Below are 17,605 nucleotides of genomic sequence, written 5' to 3'. Positions count from 1 at the left end.
CTAACATGAAACCCAGATCTAGATGAGACTGAGTGAAAAGGAAGCAAATAAAATGAGCTTGCTGCAGCAAAGGCATGGGTTGGAATGCTGGTCAGTAGGTTACTTCAGACGAAGGGTTTCTGTTGACTTTAATGGGATTTGGATAGCCTGACAGCGCTGGCTTGAATTTAAGCACCCAGATGGGATTTGGTCATTGTAAATAAGATTCTCTTTCTGATGTGAGGTGGGAAAGTGGAGGAGCAGCAGTACCCAGCAGTAGACCCTGGAGGTCCAGTTTGCAGCCTATGCGGTGCATGAAGCGGTGGGTTGGCTTGTGTTGTTTTCTTTTTTTTTTTCTTGAGGATTTTATTTGTTGCTCATCCTGAGATATTTTAAAAGTGATCTCAATATCCTTCCTTTTTTCTTTTTCACTCTCACTCATTGGAGCAAAACATGAAAGATTCACATGCAAAGTGTTAAACCAAAAGAAGAAAATAAAGAGTAAAAGACAACAAGTAAAAGGAAGAGAAGTTGACATTTCCTGATCTACCTCTCCATGCACCCACACACAGAGAAGTGTCTTGCACATACCATGAATGCAATGTGAGATTTCATTTTCAATTCTTACAAAATGAAATGGTTACACTGAGAGAGAAAAGGAACGGGCTGGACGTGAGAAGAAAGTGCAGAGTCATTCTTTCTCTTCTTGTGGTCGATGTGTCATACATTGGTTGTAGCTGTGCTGGGGACACCTTGCTGCAGAAAGGAAATTAAGGAAATCTGATTTATTTGAGTACTATTGGTAAAATTGTACTATCACTGCATGCAAGACTGTCATGCAGATGCCAGGTCTTAGAGGGTTGCCCCTAAAAACAAAACCATTAAAGTGTTACTGTTGTCTTCTCTCCCACCACTTCTGTTTCCAGTTCCTCTAATTTTTATTCTACTTACTTCATTTGAAAGAGCTGGCTTAGACAATTCAACATTACAAAATTGCATTTATGGAGATTGTAAGTTGTGGTAATTAATCATCTTTGGGTGAAATTCCAGCCCAATGAAGTCAGTAGCAAAACTCTCGCAGCATCAAGGTTTCAGCTCATGGCATCTTAGTGCCATGAATTATTTGTACTCTGGATGTCTTTTGAAGCTTTGAGTACATTAAGGAAAAATATTGGTTTTGTGTGTTTGGTCATTAGAAAGGAATAAACAATGGCTGCAAGTTTAAAAAGTTGTACAGAGAGTTACAGTGTTTGGTATTTCTTGTGTCCCTGCAGATCTCAAGCGCAAATCAGGCAGTTTTTGTGACTGCCCTGCAAACAGCTGGGGAACTAAAGATTGACCTGTGCTCCTCCTGGCTAGTGGTAGTCACAATTTAGCTCACAAGTGTGCTAATGACGCATGAGACACAAACCAAAGTTCTCCTAAGTTTCATTGGGTTTGCAGGACTAGCCATAAAAAAGCTTTCCTGTGTTCATGGCGTCAGTTGCAGCTCACTGAAAGCAGCAGAAAGCTTCCCTGTTGATGTCAATGAGCTTTTGGCTCAGATCCACAAAAATCTGATTCTCCTATTTGAACTGGTATGACTCCATTATGCAATATTTAAGTGTTTGTAACACTAGATGAGACTACACCATAGATAAATTGCAAACATGCTTATTTAATCCATGTAATAGAAGAGGATTAATCCTTTTTTTTTCCCCAAATAATTTACTGAAGCAAAACCTAAGGGATTCCTTAAACCCCCAGGACCTGCAGTAACTGGGGCTGCTTACAGTAATCCCTCTCTGGCCTTAGAAAGATGCTTCAAATATTATTTATAAGGACTTAATTTTTCCCTCCATACATTTTTCTTGAGTTTGCTGCACTGCCAGATACAGACATAAAGCAAATAATCTTTGGGGAAGCTGCAGATGTCTTATTCAGACTCTGAAAAATCTTGGTCATTCTGTTTAGCAACAGCAAGTTTCTCAGCAGTCAGCTTTGGGGTTTTTTTTTTTGCCTAAGTAGTCAAGATGGGGCCATAGATGATGATAATACTGACAGTCAACAAGCAGCAACACTGTTAAATACTATTGTGACCAGTGTCATGCCCAAGGTAACACTTGCAGTACCTCTGCATTTCTCACAATGATTGAGAAGGGGTTTGCCAGTCTGGCAGACAGGAGCAGGAAAGCAACCAGGACAACATGTGTGATTTGCTGATGTCACACAAGCCAGTAGCAAAAGTCATAAAAACATCTGGTAATGGATATTTTTTCTTCTTTCTCAGACAACTACAGATTTTCTAATGAGAAATTTTCCCTCTCATATCAGTGACAATGTTGATTTTCCAGAGTTCAAGGGGAAACTCCAACTTGCCTCTGGGCATGCAATAAATCACCCAATATCACTTTTAAGAATTGATCACCCATGAGGGGCCATGATCTCATCACTGGCTTGGAGAAAGGATCAGTTGATGAGAGGCAAAAGCACTCCTCGAATATGTTGTATAACTTGAAGTATTCATTAAGATACTTCAGATACAGAACAACCCTCTTTGTTCAATATTTATCTTTTCATCTGCCCTGACCTGGGAACTGTGAGCACTTTGAGAAGTTAATTGAAAGCTTGCTTTGTTTCTTTTTAGCTTTCAGGTCTAAAACTTTGCTTTCGGTAATGGTACTGAGAACACTTTTGTCCTGTCTGCAATAGCTCAGAAACCTTTTCCAGCAACAGCTGGGAATTCGTTATTGATCACCATTGTCTTATTCCAGGAATTCTCCACTGAGATGCTTTTTCTTATTGAATGGCAACAGAAACCGCCAACCCAGGAAGGGGATTATTTCCCTCACATCTCCATTGCCAGAAGGGTCCTTCAGTCACAACGCTCCACACAGGATTCCCATATTGTCTGTCCTAGATGAGATGGATTTTTTGTGGTTTTCGTTCCAACTTTCCTCACCCAAGTCCACCATGTGCCAAGAGAGTCTGAGGTCTGAACAAGGATTTCAGACATCTGCACTCAAACTCTGAGCTCTATGAGTTTCTTATGTAGCTTTTGGGAAATATTTGTCCCTGAACGGACATCTCTGCAAACTGGCAAAAATAATCTTTTGTTATTAGTATGGTCCATAAATTTTTTTGGAGAAGGAGCTGTTTCTAATAAGATTTATATATAATATTTTGTACAGTAGTGCCCATATCTGCTGGCAGATGAAAAGATTTAACAGGTGCTTATTAATTAAGAAAAGAAAAAAAATTGAAAATTGATATAATTATTTTGAGTAAAGCTTGAAAAACCACAAGGTGAGTAACATGGAGGACTGAGACATGAAGAAGTGGTAGAATATATGCAGAGATACATAATTAAGTATCTATTTTTGATAATTTCTAAAGGTGGGAATTCATGAAGGAACTGATAAATATTAATTTCTCAGTGGTTAGCATTTCCTTGCAATACCATGTACTTAACTAGCGCCACACCATTCCCTTATTAGCACAGACCTCTACTTTGCAACAGCTGTTTGCATAACATTTTTGTTTCAAAGGACAGAGTACGAAAAGCATTTAGGAGCTGAGACAACAAACTGTCTCCCAAAGCAAGGAATAAAAAACTCAGCCAAGCATGAAGTCTGGATAAAACCACCTTATTTCCAAAGAAGAGATGAACCCCAGCACTTTGCACAGGGTGAAAGATGGAGCACTGGTTATTTTGAGACTAGCCTTGAGTTGCTGGTGATACTACTGATGACATTAATGAAGTTATTTAAAAATATTTGCCAGTGTGTCCAGCATCAGCTGTGACATTGTACTCTTGGGTTCAAAATTCAGGGGTTAAGGCCCCTGAAATCAGGAGACGTGGTCAAAAAGTTCAGAAACAACAGAAATAAACACATAAAAATGAGGAAACACCAAGATATTTTGGTGCTGCACCTTCTATCTGCTTTAAGGATTTTGATCTTTTCATGTTACATTCTTGACTTCTTCTCCACAGGCCCAAGGGTGACACACACGCAATTTTTTCTGGGGCCTTTGCAAAAGTCAGTGGGGTCCCAGTAATGGAGCTCAGAGGAATGTGCTGCTCATAGTACCACTTTAGATCCACTCGCCACAGCAATCCTGGAAGCTTCAGAGCGCCTTTGCCTTTAGTCCTCTGTCTCTTACTTGGTTCTTGTCTAAGCATTTAAAGCTACAGTATTTCATGTAAATGCTTTATTCATTTCAGTCCAGAAAATGTTGAGATCTTATATTTTTTTCATCCTTAATTAATCTAAATCTCTACATGTCTTAATATAATGAAAGACTAAAAATAACGACCTAAACACTCTCACCCTGCCCCAGGCACTTTTTTTTTAATCTTTTTTTTTTTCAAGGGCGTTAATTTTAGACTTGGCATCTTTGCCCCATGAACTTCCCACATGTGGTTAAAGCTACAAGCCAGGTCCTGCCACCAGCCATATTTACCAGAAACAGCAGCAGAAATTTCCAGCAGAACAGTAAAGGGGCTGCAGTTCCTGTTGTTCTGCCAGTATATTTCATCTAAAAATATTATTCATCTTGCCAACCACTTTAATGCAATTGGGGAATGGCAGAGCTGGGAAGTCAAAAGAAAAGCTCTTTGTTAAAAATTTCAGCTCAGAAGTAACTCTATTTTCTCCTAGATTGTCTGCTGCTCTTTTTTTTTCCTTTCTGTATGTGCTTCTTTGCTGTTTACCCTATCTGCTTCTCAGACTTTTCCCAGTTGTGTTAATTATCATTCACTAAAATACTAATCGTTTAAGATGCCTATGCTTTGCTTTTAAACACAACTTTTTTAAACCCTGCACAAAGAGAGATGATGTAAAAATTTATCCAGCTGAAGGGTCAAAATCCTTCCTGATTTAACTCCCTGGATTTACATCATGGGAGTAACCTGGAAATAGTTACGGGGAGCACGGCACACAGGCTGGGCTTTGCTGAGCCAACCACAGCCCTAATCTTTGGCTTTCCTTCATTTCGTTGACTCTGCCATTTCTTTTCTTTGTAGTTTTCTGTTGCCGAAGCAGAAGCTGGAAGATGATCAGAGAGGAAAGCAGAGACACTGAGGTCAAGTGTCCTTGAAGTCTGTTTGTGACTAATACATTAATGAGCTTATTTGGGGAAAATCCAAAACCAACTTGTTCTGCACCTGAGCATGATCATACTAGAGCAGAGAACTCGCGGCATGCAAACCAGCCCATTCCTAGCAGCAGGGAAGAAAAAAAAAATCCCAACACTTGTAGAGTTTTTTTAATAAATAATAAAAAAAAAAGTTTGACTTCACTTTGATGACCCAACAGCCTCTTATTTACGATAGCAGTAACCCTTTCCGGGAGCTGCTGTGCGCCAGGCTTGATCCAGCCCATGGGGTGAGTCAGGCACCGTGGGTGCTGTGACCTTGCCGGGAAGGGCGGGGAGGGTGGCAGTAAGCTGGGACTGATCCAGTTCACCTGCCCAGGTGCAGGCTCCCAGCCTCCCTGCACCCCGCTGCAAGGGGGGAGCCCTTCAGAGGACACTCACGGAGGGGCGTGTGGCTTTCGGGTTAGCTCACCATGCTCGGTTTGCCCTATGTGAGTGCCTCGGTGAATCTTTGTGGTACTTGGGCAGTAGAAATAAACCTAACCTGCAACCTTCTATTTGTTCTTTTGCATAGATATGTGAGGATACATACAAATAAAGAAAAAGCAGAAGAGGCTAGATTATAAAACAAACTGGTTCAAAGCTGTCAGAGCCAGAGGAAAGCTTCTATCAAGTGAGTTTTAACCTTGCACACACTTTCATTTATAATTATTATTTATGACTATTACTACCATTAATTTATTTAGTGAGCTGAGTGTACACGTTATTCTGACAAGAGTCAAAAAAATAAACAATCTTTTCCCCCTCCAAATCCAATAGTCTAAAAGTGGCAGGATACTAACTAGATCTAGCACAAGCTGATAAAATCATTACAGCCTGGACACGGTGTAGTACAGAGGAGACTTTTAAGGAGATTTCTGAAGGAAGAAACTGAAGGATGCTGACATATATTAATAGGAAAGCTGCTGCATGCGTATGAGCAGGCTGAAGGCATGTGGTCTGGAGCAGGCAGGGGAGATGAGGGTGGGGAGGGTTGAGGATAAGCATTGGGAGGAGAAGAGCTGGTCCCTGCCTCACTGGTGAGATGGGGCAATGCCCCAGCCTTGCAGACTCATGCTCAGAGCGAAGTGGGTGGTTTCACTGGCAATCCAGTGTGGTGGATCCAGCCCACTCACAAAGACTGCCATGCAAGAGAGGCATAGCCTCTAAGGAAGGTGCCATTTGGCCTCTCATCCTTCGAGAGGGAGGAAAGGAGAGAGGACCTAAAAATGAGAAGGAAGAGGAGGAAATTGGTGATGGGCAATGAACAGCATCATTAATGCTGGGTTGCAAGATAAGATACTTGCTTGCCATCACTGTGGTGGCATATGAGGAGTGCAGTGAAAAGGTTGCTCAGGTCCCTGCTTTGCACTGGCAAATCAGGGTGAAAGCTGCCCTTGAGACTCTGCAGACAGCACCCACCTCCACCATGCTTTCGTATTTGCCATGAAATCCGAATTGATTCAGCTACCCTTGTATTCCCTCCCTTCCACCCCCCTGCCTGTTCTTTTTCACAAAGGGTTTTAACCTTCCACTTCGCTTTGAGTCAAGGACTGTACTGTCTTGGCCAACTAGCATCTCTAAAATGTGCATGCTGGGATGATCGTTGCCTCCTTATATTCTTTTCTGACAGTCTTTTACCCAATGGAGGAACACTATTGGGTCAGACTGTGCAATAGCCAACCATAAGCCAAACAAAAACAAAAATCGCAAGGATAAAAACATCTGTGCTTGGGCCCCTCCCTCAGAGCTGGGTGAGCTTGTAAAAACCTGAGCTGTGGTAAGGGAGGTCTTATCTTCAATGCATGACTTGCATCATCTGAAGTTGTGGCCATCTTATTCCATGGAGTCCATCTCTGAGCCTTACTTCTCTGCAAAGGCAGTGTAAAGCAGGAGAGCTGGAGCTTGCAGCTATTCAAAATTAGGTGTAAAATGTTGAATATGAAGAAAAATTTTTGACTATAACAGTGTTACAAATGACGGAGTATTTCCCTTCCAGCTTTTGAAAGCATCCATTTGGATTTGGGAAGAGGAAAGGACTCTGTGTGTGTGTGCGTGTGTGTGTGTGTGATGGTACTGGGGTCAGGAGAGCACTGGAGAGAGATGAATTCCCTGACCCTCTTCTGTGGAATCTTAATAACGTGTTCAGTTATTGTGCAGTGGAGGAATGCAATTAGCACAGCGGCCAAATCCTCCTCCAGCAAGTCATTACTGCATTAGTAAATGGAGGCTGCTAAGGCACACAGCATCCCTAAACATACCAGAGGGGCTGCCGGCCCAACAGGACCTGGGATTGATGAGAAAACTCCCACTGCTCTCTCCCCTTCTCCATCCACTTTTCATTATTGCTTTTCTGATCAAGCATGCGACCACATCCTTCCCCATCCTCCCCCATACCCTGTTCCTGAGACACGCTCCCAGGAGGCCCCTCTGGAAAATCAAATCACAACCCACCAAGAGGTGTCTGTGATATATCCAAAAGCAACCTCCAGCTGTGAAGAACTTGGCACAGCCCACGGGAAGCTTCCCCAGCCAAGTGGAGTAGGCAGAGCTGGGACTGGGAGGTGTGCTCTCTGGTGAGGTGTGGAAGCAGAGCAAGGCTGCTGTGTACTGGTTTCAGACAAAGGGAGAGAAGACCCCACCCCAGACCTGGGTGCTAACCTGCTCAGTGTTTTGTCCTGTTCTATTATAGGGAAATTTCTATCACATCTTGAGGTGCCAGTTACCGGCACTCTGCTTCTCAGGCTCAGTGGAAAGCAAGGAAGAGCTTTCTCCACTGAGGTTGCTGGACATAAATGAACCCTGTGGTTTCCTAGGTCTGACATATGTCATCGTTGACATTGCTCCTGCAGTCTCCTGAATTCACCTAAGCAGTTCCAGAGAAGCCTGGTGAACCCTGAGTATTGTATAACAAATGGCATGTGTTTTCACATGTTTTAAGTAATTATGGATATTTTAGGACTGTTCTGGTTACAATAAATTCAAGTTGGCATCTTTTTCCCATGATAAAATTTAACAGCCTGAGGTTAGACATAAAGGTAATGAGAGAACCGGTGTCTTGTTCATGGCAAAGACCTTCAGCACAGCTAGGTCAGGACATTGCTGGCCCCTGGTAACTGATGATATGTTTTAAATCCATATACCATGTTTAGATACTGCAACCCCTGAAACATTACATGAAGTGGGCTCTACACGTAATGACTGAATCTTTCTCCTCTCTAAAGTGTTGAAGATTAGACTCATTCCAGCAAACTTTGGGTTACACACCATCAGAGCCAACCATGTGAGCTCTTCAAGAAGATGGGGTACGTCACTGATAGTATTTCTTTATTTCATTGAGAAGATAAGAGCTGACTAACAAAGATCAGACTCACAGAATCACAGAATCACAGAATCGTAAGGGTTGGAAGGGACCTCAGGAGATCATCTAGTCCAACCCCCCTGCTAAAGCAGGCTCACCTAGAGCATGCTACACAGGACTTCATCCAGGCGGGCTTTGAATATCTCCAGAGAAGGAGACTCCACAACCTCCCTGGGCAGCCTGTTCCAGTGCTCTGCCACCCTCAGAGTGAAGAAGTTCTTCCTCATATTCAACTGAAACCTCTCGTGTTTCAGTTTACATCCATTGCCCCTAGTCCTGTCGCTGGACACCACTGCAAACAGACTGCTTCCGTCCTCTTGACTTCCGCCCTTAACTCCTTTGTTAAGGTATAACCCAATGGCTTCTTGCAAGGCAGACTGAAACACAAGGACAGAGTAAAAAAGTAGGCTTTCTAGATGATGGCATTCTTAACCTATCTATGTCTTCAAACACAGGTATCACTAGTAATCACTGTCTATCCAAGACCATTGCAAAGCAAACGCTCCAGATTTGTTACTGCCTGTGCCCAGTAAATGTGGATGTCTGCAGTAGGAAAGTGGTTAGGCTCCACACAGTCAAAAACCTGTGAATTAGAGACCATAGTACGTCCTTATAAATAAATAAATAGAACTATAGTTTTAAACATATAAAATAATGACTTTTTTGTTAACGAGAGTACAGTTTCCAGCTTTTCAGCATTAGAGATCATGTTTATATTGCTATGCAAATTATTCCTCATAGAGAGTTTACAAAGTTTATGTTCATTATTAATAGCGTTATGAGTTTTTCCCCTTCCTGTTTGGTGCTATCTATAGCGCTTGGGTAATACATAATTGATGTTAACTGCTTGTGCTCTGGCCCCCGTGCCAATTTATATTAGAATATTTTTCCATGTCTTTTGTCTCTGGCCATTGGAAATTGGTGTTCAATGGGAATGAAATAGCCAGATTATTTTGTGCTGCTTTTTCCAGGCCTTTCATCTGTCTGACTGATATGATGTTGCTGGATAAATAACTAAATGCTCTCCTTTTGCAGACTTGGGTTCAAAAATAAGTTTAAACTTTGACAAGTTTGGTTATTTCCCTTTGGGACAGGTCTTGTCTACAACCTATTGATAATACAGCCAGGGTGGTTAGGGGGGTGAGTCTTTGGTGGTGTTTTCATACCACAACAGTCCTCGATAAATGCAAGTATACTGTCAGGCGTGCTTTTCCTAATGTATTTGTATTTCTTCTGGGAAACTGTCATAAACCAGAACAGAAAAAGTCATAGTAGAAGCTACTTCTACAAGTCTGGACAAATAATAGTTCCTTTTAATGTAGACTTAACCTTTCAGGCCGAGTGGATTATCTTATAATAGCCACCAGTTTAGATTAATTGGCAGTCCCAGTTTAAGTTGCTAGAGCAATAGGGCAGGGATGCATGTGTGGTTGTAGTGATACAGATGGAGGGAAGTTTTAGGTGAGGACAGAAATGCTTTGATGGAGCCGTCCGTATCGGCAAACTTGCTCCCTGCTTGTCAGGCCAAGCTCTGCCTCGTTGCACAACGCAGGATTGCAACCTTTATCCGCTGAATGCACCTCCCAGAGGTGTAAACACCCACTGCTCCAGAAAGAGCAAGAAGGTCTGCTGTTTAGTGAAGAATGTGAGCACAAATGAAACACGGAGAGGGAAAACCCAGCGCTGGCAGTCTGTGAAATGGAACCTCTCCCATCCTCACTCTTAAGCCCTGGGAAATTGCAGGTCTCGCCTCTGTGTTGAAGTGAGATGGTCAATGAAACATTAAACTCTGGAACCAACTGTTGACTGAGACATTTCCAAGGCAGCAGTTTCTCTTCCCTGTCAAACCACTAAGGTTACTAATAAAGCTTTTAGCTGCTTGTATCCTGATGCCTGAAGTGCCATAGACTTGCGACAGGCTAATAGACCTAGATGGCATCATCTTCTCTTTGTGTTAAACCAGTTATTAAACAGGAGAAATTTAAGATGGAGCAACTGTGTGGTAATGGCAGATTTGAATATAACAGCTTCAAATCAGTCCCACCTACTGCTTCTTGGTAAAGTGTCAAGATGAAATAACACCCATTTTTGGAAATTAATTTATGGGGACAAAATTCTACATGCTCTGTAGCCCCAAGGGAAGACAGGACAGAGGAGTCCATATCCAGAACATGGCCAGACCCTGTTTCTGCAAACTGAAGAGCTCTTGACTCTTTATCCCTTGAATTCATGAGTGGAGATGTTCAGTGTAAGGCATTGTGTTCATGAGCAAGTTTCAGTGTTGAATGAAGTAGCATAATCTAACATTATGTCTGTAAAATAGGATATTGAGTTTGATTTGGTTATAACTCAAAGGATTCAAAAAATTCTAATCTTATATCTGTCATTCATTTCAGTGATATGCTTTTGCTTTTGTGCAATAATAGCCGACTGTTGTGCCATTTATGTGCCCCAGAAAGTGTTGTGAACGTACTTTACAGCTTCTCTTGCACTAGGAAAATGGGGTTTGGGGGATCATACAACTTTATTCACCTGGAAAACAACAATAAAATCATGTTTCCCCCTCCTCTCAACCTCCAAGTAGAAAAAAAATAATGAAAACATTCCCAGGTGCTGTTCAGAAGGCTAAAAGCCTGCTTTTTTGAACAACTGAATGTTAGGAAACCAAATGGATTGGAGGTTGTTTTATCTGAGATTACCAGCTGTCTTTGTTCAAATCTCTGGGTTGACTTTGCAGGTATAAACTCAGCTCTGGGTGATCCAAGACTCTTCTCCTTTGTTGGTGTCATCCCAGCCTCCTGCTACATGAGAATAAGTTATCTGTGCCTTCTCTCCTTGTCTCCCTCTCTTACCGTCCACGTCATGTTTGCTCAATTTGCTACACAACAAGTATTTCCACTTCTTACCCTGAAGGGTCAAGTGAGATCATAAAAAAATCTGTCTGTCTCCATGCATCACCACTGAGAGTGCCCATCAGGCCCAAATCAGAGTCTATTTTCTGTTGCCAAGCGATAGGTGATGGTGTATAGAGAAGACAGGGGTTAATCCATAGGGTTGAGAGAGTATCAGCCACATGTTTTAACTAGTAAAGGGGAGCACCGATTGCTGGGAAGCCGGTGAGTCAGCGGGCAAATGTCTGTGTTTGCGTACGTAGGTGTATGTGAGAGAAGAAGAGAGGCATACCCAGCCGTACACACTGCATTACTCAGGGCCAGATTTATTGGGCTGCAAGTGGATGCAGCTCCCACTGAAATCCAGGAAAAATTATTCTGTCCTCCTGGCCAAGTGCACGTCTGTCAAGCACCGCCTTGCCTTGTGCTGAGGATGCTTCTGGGCCTCTGTCAGGATGCATCATGGCAAAGCTGTGTGGGAAATGGGGCATTTCTGGTTTTCGAAGGATAATTTTAAATATGTAACATCTGATTCTATCACTTACAGCTGATCGTTGCCTGATGGCCACCTCTTTGAGAACTTAAATTCTTCCCAAAATTCCTAAAATTTGGAGTGGCGAAACTCCAAGAGTTTAATTTCATTACTATTTTTGCTTTTGTTTCTTGCTGGGATGAAATTGAGACCTTTTCAACATCTACCTGAAAAAAAGACAAATACTCTCATCAATCTGCAATCCGGCAGCTTGAATGCCCCCAGGAGATGAAGAAGTTGCAGGTTTAGGTACCTTTAATTCATTTATTTTTTTCTCTCCCATAGTATAACTACCCCAGGTGGAGCTTCTGGAAATACAATTTTGTTTAACGACACTGTCACACATGCCAGTATCAGTCATATCATGGCTTGGTGTCATCCAGACTTGTTCCACTTGCTTTTTCGCCCCGTCCATCAGGAAGCACAATATTACCCTGAACCAGGCTATTAAGGGATTTGCATGCCATCTCACTCGTTTTAGGAAAGAATCTGGTTCCTTTGATGCACCCATTGAATTTTTAATCTTGGGGTCGATAGATGAAGCATGGCACAAAGAACAGCTCATACATATAACTGTAAAGGAAACGTAAATCTGTCATCGAATGTGCTTCTATGCTCCCCTTCCTTCCCGACTGTGGTATTCAAACACTTCATAAACGTTATTCTGTGTCCTTCCAGCACACCTCTCAGTCAAGGCAGCTACTATTCTCATTTCAGAGGTAGGAAATTGGGGTACAGAAATATTATGTCACTTCAGGGTCACCTAAGAGGCGTTTCTTAGAATGGCGAACCGAGCCTTGGCTTCCTCAGCTCCCACACTGTTGTCCTTCCCCTCTGGAAATACAAGTCAACGCATGTTTTTAAAAATGAGGCACTGGCAAAACACACAAGAATCTCCTTTCCCAGTATGGATAAGCCATGGAACAGGCATCACTCTGCCCTGTAGACAGCATGAGGAGCCTGAGCCTGTGGCAGATAGGCACAGCCTATCTCTGAGATGGCAATTACCTGGGTGGCACCAATGGGTGCTGGAAGAGGCTGAGCCTGTGGGTGGGGTGTGGCATTCCTAGAACGTGCTGGCTGAATTGGGAAAACCAGCCATGCCCTGCGGCGTAGGTGCTTATTGAAGCACTGCATTTCAGAGAGGTGTTGGAGGCAGACGAGCAGCCTGCTCGTCCCAGAACATGTCTGAGTCTGTCTCCTCCCGGAGAAGGGATATAAAAGGGTAGCTGCAGTAGGTAGCTGATTTTTAGCAGGAAACATGCTGCAAATCAAACCTTCTGGGGTTAAAAAAGGCAAATTTGCTATGAGCAGAAGAGGGGTTTTGCTTGCATGAGAACCTCCATACTGCAGCCCCCTCAGCTTGAGGATATGCCTTGCATTAACCTGCACATTGGGTTTAACCCTGGCTCCCAGAGGTGTAATTAATCAACTACAAAGGAACGTCAGCGTTCCTGTAAAAAGGCAATCCTCCCCCTCAATTTTCGAGCCCCACCGTTGAGTTCTTAATGTCACTTTAGCCTCAAAACTTTGAAAAAAAAAAGAATAAAACATCTCATGTTCTTGTTTTTTACTAGTAGTAATACATCTCTTGATTTTCTGAAGCTTGATTCACGCTGGTTGAATTTATGGGGCTAACAGTGCTGGGGTCTTTTCGCTTCACAGTGGGGCAGAAAAATTGCTTGTTGGGGCTTGAAAAGCAATTGCATCATCAAGCATATGAGACTTCCTTTGAGGGGAGCTGGGAGGGGTTAAAGAGGAAGAGAGTTTTTCTTCTCTCTGATTGTTTTGGTTTGTGAGTCTCCCTTATCAACGCACATCAGACCTGTGTTTATTGAATCTTCACCAGTTGCTGAGATCTATGGCGTGATTAACGGGAGATGCACACAGGGAGCAAAGAGGGTGGCTTAGGAAAGGGGAGGTGCCTGGGGCAAGGATGTAATGATTTTCTTGTGCTTTGCATGGAAGGAATGCACACATTGAGAGTTTGTACAGCATCCAGCACTGTGAAGCCCCAATGTGGTGAAAGCCTTCTGACTAATATATTCAGAGTGATAGAAGTGACTGCTATCTGCTAATGAGGGCAGTGGGATTGAAAAATGAATCCTTGGTTTCATCATTTTCCAGGAATGCAGTTCCTTCTGACTACCCAGAAGTTCATCTACCATCCAGCCGCTGTGCGGGCTGCAACTGAGCATGCGATTAGGGGAAGAGGGGAGGAACATGGTTCAACACCTTGATAATGTAAAACCAGGGTAATTGGGTACATGATATAGATGTCTTCAGATATACTGATCTTACAGAGATACTTTCTGAGAAAAATACCAACAGGGTTTTCTGTAAATATAATATAGGGGCAGGAAAATCAGCGCTTTCAAAGATCTGCAGAGACCAACAATAATAAAACTTGGTCAAGTTTTATTGACTGGAGACAGAGCCTTACACCAGAGCTAAAAAATAGGTCTTGCTAATGCTCTGTCATGATAGCAGCCCTTCAGGAGTCTGTTCCTCTGGGTCATCTCTCAGTCCTTTTCATTTCTGTGGCAAAATATGGCCTTGAAGTTGCCAAGATTTGGGGCTATAAAATTTAATAGAAAATGATTTGTTAGAAGGTTTCTTTTTTACAGGGGAGAACAAAGAAAAATCAACCTATAAAAAAGCTGTCTTGTTCTAAAGGTGAGAGGAGAACCAAAGCCCTGGCATAAAACAAAGGGATCCACCTTAAAAAAAAAAAATAATGAAGAGTTTGAGTGTATCAGCAATCAGCTGATGCCACCCAAGTGTTCAGTGATGTACTTAGGCACCAGCAAAGAATCAGTCATTATGTGTCAGAACATTACATAATGATTTTAATGTTGTATAAAAATATCTCAGCAGCCGTGTAATGTACAGGAAACACCCGTTTGTGTTTGAGAAACTGTGAGACGGAGCAACTTTCTGGTTTGTTTTAAAGTTAAACCAAAGGGGAGGAAATGAGAGACATAACAAATAATCCTGTTATCAGCTCATGTGTGTATAGTGTTCTGATTATATTTCCTCCTGTAAGTAGCTCCCACCGATCATGATCGGGAGGAAGATACTGGGCTACAATATTTCCAAGAAGGAAGCCCACCGATTGCGGTGCACAGTCCCTAGAGCAGACTAGTCTTCGATCTTGGCTCCTTCCTCTGTTTTCTTGGAAAATGAGGTCCATCAGAATGTCCAGGGTGTTGTTTACTTCAACACAGTGATGGAGCAGGGAGACAGCTGGATGGAAAGGGAAAGGTGCACCGATGCTTAAAAGCAAGACTGTGAAAACTGGAAGAATTGGTTTGTGACGCACGAGTTGCTCAATAATCACAGACTTCATTTCCAGGCGCTTTATCAAAATGAAGAGAAGTTTCATTTATGTTGTTGAGATACGAAATCTTGCAGTGAAGACACCTATCACTTAGATTTTGACATAAATGGTCTCTTGTTTGGGCTTTTTTTTTTAAAAAATACTGAAGGCAGTTCTTAAATTTAAAAAAGAAAATAAGAAGAAATAAAGCTCAAACAGAATTTTGTGGTCCAAAAGGACTAACCAGTTTGGAAATCCTTGGGGTTTTCTGATTTTTTTTTTATCTCCCCTGAGTGCTGAAAGATTATCTTTGTATTTAAATAATTGAAGAGTAACACAAATCCACAAATCTTGCAATAAGGAGATGCAAAGACACTGTGTCACAGAACAGCTACTATTTCTTTTATCAAGAGGCTGCCTTGAATTAGAAAGTGGCAGCCAGCTTTGTCACTGCCTTTTCACAAACGAACTGTGCCTCACCTCTAGCGCAACACTATTATTTCCCACATATTATTCCACTTTCTCAGCTCAATGAGCCACTATGCAATAATCATATTTAGTCATTATATAATATTTTTCTTCCCATGTTAATAGCTAGAAAAGCTAAAACAGAGTTTGAGGCTAACATTTTCCAAAGAGACTTCTCATTCTGGAAACTTCAGGTTTCTAACTTGAGGGAACCTTGGACTGATTTTCTGAAGACGTGAGCACCTAGAGTCCTATGTTGACCACATTTTCCAGTCGTGAATTGTCAGATGTGTTTTCTCAATTTGAAAAGCTCTTGGCCTGATTTTTAGAAACTGCTGAATACCCAAACTCTGGGAAAATCAGGCTCTGCTAAAGCCTCTGAACTCCTCTCCCCAACAGTTGGTTTTGAAAGTCTTGGCAATGGACTTCAACTCAAGTTATTGAAATCTCCAACAGAAACAGCATGACTTCAGATGTCTGATGAGAGACTGCATTTGTCTGGAGCTGGCATATGATCCACTACTTTTGCTATTTTCAGTACTTGCATCCAAGATATTTCAATACTAATATTTTTTTTATTAATAAGAGGTAATTTTCCCAGAACCCAAATGACCAATACTTCCCAGACCCCACTATGTCTTTGCTCTTGGTGAAATATCTACGAGGCCGACAATCAACCAGCTCTACAATTGGACTTCCTTCTACTCTTTTTGGTATTGCACTGGACAATGTGGGCAACATTTTTCAGGAACATCAGGAATTGTCTCCCAAATGTGTCACAGGAAACTTGACAATACTTGAATGGGAAGATACAAATAAGATCATAGTGGTTCTTGTAGAACGGGCAAACAAGATCATTGTCGTTCCCTTGGGGGATATCATATGCTCAGGTATTGCAAAATTAAAATGTTTCTTCTTAGAGATAATCCAGTGTAAGTGGGCCACTGCAGGAGAATTTGGTGCTCAAGGAGAATGCGTTTCCTGTTCACTGAAGAGGTAAAAATGGAATCACCATTCTGACTCATTCAAGTAGCAAACTCCTCTGAAGATCACATGCCTGCCGAGCCAATGTTATTTTTGGCAGCTCTTCATGGAAAGCTATGGGTTTTGTTTTGCCACATCTGTTCTCTCAAGTATATTTTGCTTTAGATGAGCCTGTTCCACCTTGTGCATTTTTTTTTTCTTGGGGGGGCAGGGGGAGGGTAGGAGGGAAAGGGGTTGAGTTTGAATATTGCATTGCATTGCAACAACACATTTTCACAGCAGAAAAAAAGTTCTCCCCTCTGAGCCTTAAACAGTATTTCCAGCTATTGTGTATACTCCCCGACCCTTACACTGTTTCTAAGAGAAATGATTTCTTTTGCAGATGTTGAAAGGAATACATGCACAAAAGACTCCGAGGACTTTAATAATAAATAGGGAGATGGGACATACAGATGTGCCACAGACAAATGGGGCAGAGAAAGAAGAGGATATTTTATATTGTGTAGAATATGTGTGGCTTTGAAAATCTGATAAACAGTGAGGGTGCTGTTTCAAGGGACCAAGGCTTGTATGGCTGAGTTCAGAGGCCAGGCTGCGCTAAGCCAGCCCATTGTGTCACCCAGCAGGACTCAGAGAGACACAGTTTAGGGAAAGCCACAGGCTAATCTTCAGTGTTTCTTTGAAATATGATTTTCAGTTTTTAGCTGCAGTTGGTTTTGATTGTGCTGCAGTTGTCATTACTGGAATGGGGCACAGTTTTGTTATTGGAAGGCGATTATTTGGAAGCTGCACTCCAGTGCTTTAGTGATGCATACATGTGTGCAAGACAAAGCATGCACATGTGTGTGGGAGTGTATGAACTTTTAATAATGATGCCCAGAATTCATGTGATTTGCAGATTGATGCATTCCTCGGTATGTATTTATTTTTTGCCCCACCCATTAATTTACTGATTT

The sequence above is a fragment of the Egretta garzetta genome, unplaced genomic scaffold (genome assembly GCF_000687185.1).
Source record: "Egretta garzetta isolate BGI_Z169 unplaced genomic scaffold, ASM68718v1 scaffold188, whole genome shotgun sequence".
In the NCBI taxonomy this organism is placed as follows: Eukaryota; Metazoa; Chordata; class Aves; order Pelecaniformes; family Ardeidae; genus Egretta; species Egretta garzetta.
The sequence above is the reverse complement of the archived record's forward strand: the minus strand, read 5'-3'. Positions refer to the sequence as shown.